The sequence below is a fragment of the Bubalus kerabau genome, chromosome 3 (assembly GCF_029407905.1).
Source record: "Bubalus kerabau isolate K-KA32 ecotype Philippines breed swamp buffalo chromosome 3, PCC_UOA_SB_1v2, whole genome shotgun sequence".
Lineage (NCBI taxonomy): Eukaryota > Metazoa > Chordata > Mammalia > Artiodactyla > Bovidae > Bubalus > Bubalus kerabau.
In genome coordinates this window covers 128904442-128911234 of record NC_073626.1, presented here as the reverse complement: position 1 = coordinate 128911234, position 6793 = coordinate 128904442, and the positions used below count along the sequence as shown (strand labels likewise).

The following is a 6793-nucleotide window of genomic DNA, read 5'->3' as shown; positions in this document are numbered from 1 at the left end:
TAATGTCAGAGAAGGCATAGTCAGGAGTCAGCACTCTCCTCACCAAAGATCTTGGAGTGTCTTAATAGGTTTATTGCTCTGTTCAGACTAAGTTGACAGCATAAAGGAAATCTATAGGTCTCTCCCACCCATGAGAGAGAGGCAACAAAATGCCTCTTTCCTGACTGCTTGGAGGGATGGCAGAGGGGCTCTTATGGAGAGTTAAATTTCTACTAAGGCTTACTGAGAACAGTGCTACCTTCTCCACGGTATCAGTGGAGGCCACGTGCAGAACAGTAAAAGTACATCTCTGTTCTTCCTAGCCAGGTTGATATAAATGGCTGCCTAGATAGGAAGGAATTTGGTCTACATATAAACACCTCTAAGGAATGTTTTCTGTTTATTTTTTTTTTCCACTTTGGCTATAGGACTTTTATTCAGTCAAAATGAGTGTGACAAAACCCAAGATGGGCCAGGTGGCCCCCATCTCCCCTCCCTCAGACCCACACTTCCCTGGGGACAGGGGGTCCCAGGAGGAAGGGGGTGTGGAGACGACACTGCAGGGACCAAGGGGCACTGCCTGGGAGGTTTGAGGTGACTGGGTCTCAGGCCCAGTATTGTCTAATTCACCTTCCTCTCTCTCTCTTTTTTTTTTGATTTTATGTTTGTTCTTTTTTTTAAAGGAAAACATTAGTTTAGTTCTAAGCCATGTGAGTACAAGCAGAGGTGAAGCGGGGATTTGGCCCAAGGTGGGAGCTCCTGCAGGAACCACTCTGGGTCCTTGAAGGGGTGTCTTGCTGAGGCTACTGTAGGTCTTGACAATCGGAGAGTCAGTCAGGACAGAAACACAGGGAAGCCCCTATATGAATTCCACATGAAAGGATAAATCTTGCCTTTGACCTGAGAATGGGGGAGTTGCTTCCTCCAGAACCTGCCAGACACTGGCTACTGTCCTGAGGGAACTGGTTGGGCAGCCATTCCTCCACTCAGGAGGCCAGGGCCTATTTCCTAGGGTGGCAGGAAAGCAGGGGCCTTGGCCTCTGATGTCATCTCCTCCAGAAGGCTGAACCCCTGAAGCAGCAGCATGGAGAGCTGGGTCTCCTCACACAGGGGCAGGGCCTTGGGGGAAGAGCTGTTCCAGTTCCTTTGTGTCCACACGTTTCCTGCCTTGGCCCAGCTGGCCCCTCTCTCCCTGTCCCACCCCATTCAGTGCTAAGACACCAGGGTCCCTCTGGCTCCAGGGACCCTAAGTTGGGGAGAGGTGGTTTTCTACACCCTTATACAAGAGGACCCTGCCCCTTTGGCCAAATAAGAGGAAGAGGACACAAAAGATGATGCAGGTGACCTCGATGTGAATGCTGATGACAATGCCCAGGGTGGATGTCTAGTTGGTGGCCTCCTCTTTCCGACAGTCACATAATGGGCTCAAGGATGCCCTTTACGATGCTCCCCTCAAAGACACAAAGCAGACTGTGGCATTGCCATCCCCATGCTGGCTGTAGGCAAGCAGCTTCATGTCGTACACTGCAGTGGGGTCAAGCTGGCTTAGGCTATAAGAGAACACAGTTCCAGGCAGCAGGATGGGGCCTGTGAAGGGGGTCTTGCTTGGGGTGGTAAAAACACCTTGAAGCCTCCCTCTTGCTAGGCCAATGGGTGCCAGGACTCCCACAGCAGCTATAGGGTGGAGCTGCCCAGGACCCTCACTAACCATTGAGGGGGAAGTCACAGTTCACCTAGAGTGCTGGCCAGGGTGGGAGTGAAGGCTGAACTGCACCCGCCCCCCCACCCCCCGCAAGGTGTGTAGACTTTGATGTAGAAACTGTAGGCAGTGGAAGGCTCCAGGTGGCTCACCAGGTGCTGGAAGGTGCTCTTGCTGATGACTTCCTGATGCTCCAGCTCTGGGGAGTCGGCAGCCTTCCTGATGTATAGACCCACAGTCTCCTTGGTCTTCACCAGGGGCTTGGTCCAGGACACGCGGACCTCAGTGGACAACAAGAGACCACCTGCAGCCCCTCAACCCACAGCAGAGTCAGTTTGGCGCTGGCTTAAGAGAAGCTGGCACTGTTCTCAGCCACACACTGGTAAATGGCCTCATCTTCTGGGCGATTCCAGAAATGATCAAGCCTCTGGGCTCCAGCACCTGTCCATTCTTCAACCACATCACATGAGGGGGCGGCTCACCTTGGGCTTGGCAAGTGAACATGGCTGTAGTCCTAGCCAGCCTGGAGATGGACTGGGGGTGCTGGATAAACTCTGCTGGGGCTTGCACCACCAGCCGGATCTGGGCCCTTCTCCTCACCCAGGTGCCTTTTGGCCACGTAGACATAAAGATGCCTGAGCACTGGACAGTCATGTCTGAGATGAAGAAGTTCCCCATGCCCGGCACCTGGGTGCCTTCCACCCTGATGGGGTGTTCATGCAGGGGACTCCAAGACACAATGGGCATGGTAACACACTCAAGCACGGCAGTCTGGTGCACAGCTAGGGTGAGGTTCTCAGGCCCCACAAGGACTGTAGGCTCCTTGCAGGCCCTGGAGCCCAAGCCTGTCATGGTGAAGATACCTCTGTCCTTGGATCAAAGGCTGGTTATCTGAAGCACCCTTTTGGGTTGCAGCATGTACCTTTCCTCGTCCGTGTCATTGGGGACTTTGTTCTTCTCCCAGGTGATGAGGGGTTTGGGGAGCACATGGATTTGGCACTGGAAGCGGAACACACCGTCCTCCTCACCCCCAGTGGCCTAAGGATACACGTGGAAGCCTGACATGGTTGCAGCCTAGATTCCAGACTTCCGACTGACCACCAGCCCAAAGCGGTTCTTAGCCACCTACCTATAGTCCCCCTCATCTGAAGGGCTACCTCCTCCATCCAGCAGGAAGTGGCGGATCATCAAGGACCTATTGGCCAGCACAGGGGAGTGGGGACTATCCAGCAGATCCACCCCATTCTTCTTCCAGGTGATTAGCACGGGAGGAGTCCCCTCCACCTAGCAGCCCAGCATTAAAATGGACTGCCCAGGGACTGTAACATCACCACTTGGCTCCACGGCAAATGCCAGTTCAACAGAGTGGCCAAGACCTTCACTCGCTGCAGGCAAGAGCAGCAACATCAGCAGTGGCAGAAGGAGCCGGGCGGCAGCTCCAGGGCACGGGGAGTGGAGCAACAGTGGGGCTCATGCTAGACTCTGCTACGCCCAGCTCTGGGGTCTCTTCCAGGCTCACAGTGTTCCATGGGGCCAGTGACAGGGCTGAGCCTGAGGTTCTGGGGGCTGGGGCCACATGCTTGCCTAGGAGCGCTGAGGGTGCAGAGGGAGCGCTGTCCCTTGCGCCAACTTGCACCCGCCCCAGTGATCAGGAATGTATTTTGAAGAATGAAATCTCAAGTATTAATAATTGAGTCCATCAAGACCCCAAGATATAAAATCAACACCCTAAAATTAATTGCATGTCTATATATTAGCAATAAACTTGCAGAATCCAAAAATAAAAATGCAATACCATTTACAACTCAAAAGAAAAAAAAAGAAAGAAAGAAACCCAGAGATTTCAGTTCAGTTCAGTCGCTCAGTCCTGTCTGACTCTTTGCGACCCCACAAATCGTAGCACGTGAAGCCTCCCTGTCCATCACCAACTCCTGGAGTTCACTCAGACTCACGTCCATCGAGTCAGTGATGCCATCCAGCCATCTCATCCTCTGTCGTCCCCTTCTCCTCCTGCCTCCAATCCCTCCCAGCAGCAGAGTCTTTTCCAATGAGTCAACTCTTCGCATGAGGTGGCCAAAGTACTGGAGTTTCAGCTTTAGCATCATTCCTTCCAAAGAAATCCCAGGGCTGATCTCTCTCCTTCAGAATGGACTGGTTGGATCTCCTTGCAGTCCCAGGGACTCTCAAGAGTCTTCTCCAACATCACAGTTCAAAAGCATCAATTCTTCAGCACTCAGTTTTCTTCACAGTCCAACTCTCGCATCCATACATGACCACAGGAAAGACCATAGCCTTGACTAGATGGATCTTTGTTGGCAAAGTGTGTCTCTGCTTTTCAATATGCTATCTAGGTTGGTCATAACTTTCCTTCCAAAGAGCAAGCGTCTTTTAATTTCATGGCTGCAGTCACCATCTGCAGTGATTTTGGAGCCCAGAAAAATAAAGTCTGACACTGTTTCCACTGTTTCCCCATCTATTTCCTATGAAGCGATAGGACCAAATGCCATGATCTTCGTTTTCTGAATGTTGAGCTTTAAGCCAGCTTTTTCACTCTCCACTTTCACTTTCATCAAGAGGCTTTTTAGTTCCTCTTCACTTTCTGCCATAAGGGTGGTGTCATCTGCATATCTGAGGTCATTGATATTTCTCCGGGCAATCTTGATTCCAGCTTGGGCTTCTTCCAGTCCAGCGTTTCTTATGATGTATTCTGCATAGAAGTTAAATAAGCAGGGTGACAATATACAGCCTTGACGTACTCCTTTTCCTATTTGGAACCAGTCTGTTGTTCCATGTCCAGTTCTAACTGTTGCTTCCTGACCTGCATACAGGTTTCTCAAGAGGCAGGTCAGGTGCTCTGGTACTCCTACCTCTTTCAGAATTTTCCACAGTTTATTGTGATCTACATAGTCAAAGGCTTTGGCATAGTCAATAAAGCAGAACTAGATGTTTTTCTGGAACTCTCTTGCTTTTCCCATGATCCAGCGGATGTTGGCAATTTGATCTCTGGTTCCTCTGCCGTTTCTAAAACCAGCTTGGACATCTGGAAGTTCATGGTTCACATATTGCTGAAGCCTGGCTTGGAGAATTTTGAGCATTACTTTACTAGCGTGGGAGATGAGTGCAATTGTATGATAGTTTGAGCATTCTTTGGCATTGCCTTTCTTTGGGATTGAAATGAAAACTGACCTTTTCCAGTCCTGTGGACACTGCTGAGTTTTCCAAATGTGCTGACATATTGAGTGCAGCACTTTCACAGCATCATCTTTCAGGATTTGAAATAGCTCCACTGGAATTCCATCACCTCCACTAGCTTTATTTGTAGTGATGCTTTCTAAGGCACACTTCACTTCACATTCCAGGATGTCTGGCTCTAGATGAGTGATCACAGCATCCATGCAGGTAAACTAAAAACTATAAAATTCTAATGAAGGAAACAAAAAACTATCTAAATGATGAAATACATTATGCCTCAAAAAGAACCTAAATAAATGGTGAGACATACCATGGATTGAAGGGATTTAGCAAAGTTAAGATGTCAATTCTTTGAAAATTATTATACAAGTTTATCTTATCAAAATGCGAGCAAATTTGTTTTTTTTTTTTAAATAGGACAGTTTATTATACAATTTCTATGAAAAGTCAAAGGAACTATAATAGCCAATATTCTGGTAAAGTAGATTAACAGAGTTATTCAAGATTTATTGCATAGCTTCAGTAGTCAATACAGTACTCGGGATAGACAGACAGATCTATTGTGCAGAATAGAGAAATCAGAAACAGTTCCATGCATTTACAACCAACTGATTTTTGACAAAAGTGAAAAACACTTCAACAAATTGTGCTGGAGCAATGCATATTCATACTAAAGAATTATACCTCAGCTTGAACTTCAAAACTTATACAAAACATTAGTGTAGAATGAATGATAGATTTAAGTGTAAAACTATAAAAGTATAAAACTTAAGAGATAAGATAACATAGAGAAAATATTCTGGACTCGGGGCTTGTTAAAGAGTTCCTAGACATGACATCAAAACCACAATCCTTTAATAAAAAAATAGACATCTGATTTTATCAAAATTAAAAACTTAATCCATTTAAGTTTTAGGACTTGGTGAAGAGTTCATTGATATGACACCAAAACCATAATCTATTAATTAAAAAATAGAATCTAATTTTATCAAAATTACAAACCTAATCCAACTGGAAATGGGAAAAGACATGAAGGGATATTATATTGAAGAGAATTTTTAGATGGTAAATAAGCACAAGAAAAGATGTTTAACATCACTAGCCATTAGAGAATGGCAATTTTATACCACAATGGAATATCACCACACACTTTGTAGAACAGCTAAAATTAGCAACAATGACTAAATATCAAATGCTGGCAAGGATACAGAGAAACTGTATCTCTTATGCATTGCTGGTGGGAATGTGAAATAATACTACCATTCTGGAAAATAGTTTGACCGACCCTTAAAAAATAGGTTAAACTTACACTTAACAAATGACCCAGCAATTATTTGGGCTTCCCTTGTGGCTCATATGGGGAAGAATCTGCCTGCAGTGTGGGATACTTTGGTTCGATCTCTGGGTTGGGAAGATCCCTGGAGAAGAGAATGTCTACCCACTCCAGCATTCTGGTCTGGAGAATTCCATGGACAGAGGTGCCTGGCAGGCTACAGTCCATGAGGTCACAAAGAGTTGAACACGACTGAGCAACATTCACTCAGACTCACTGAACAATTATCTCAGCAAAATGAAATTTTATGTCCACATAAAAACCTACACATGGTTGTTCATAGAAGGCCTATTTGGAGTGGTTGAAACTGGAAACAATTCATAAATTAATGGTTAAACATCTATGATACTCTGGAATTTCACTTAGAAATAAAATTGATTGAATTACCAACTTGAAAGCATCTCAAGGGCATTGTGTTGAGTGAAAAAAGTCAATCTCAAAATGGCCACACACTACTTAAATATATTTATATAACATTCTCTCTAAAAAAATAGAGAGCTGGCAAAGGAATTAGTGATTGCCAAGAGTTATGAAATGTTGGGGGAGAGGAGTGTATATAAGGATAAAAAGGTAACATGAGAGGGTTACAG

General features: G+C 46.1%; 1 pseudogene; it reads right to left on the bottom strand.

Annotated features, from left to right (window-relative positions):
- Window positions 1-987: 987 nt before the first annotated feature.
- LOC129647303 (immunoglobulin superfamily DCC subclass member 3-like) overlaps window positions 988-6793 on the bottom strand; it is a 57082-nt pseudogene continuing 51276 nt past the window's right edge.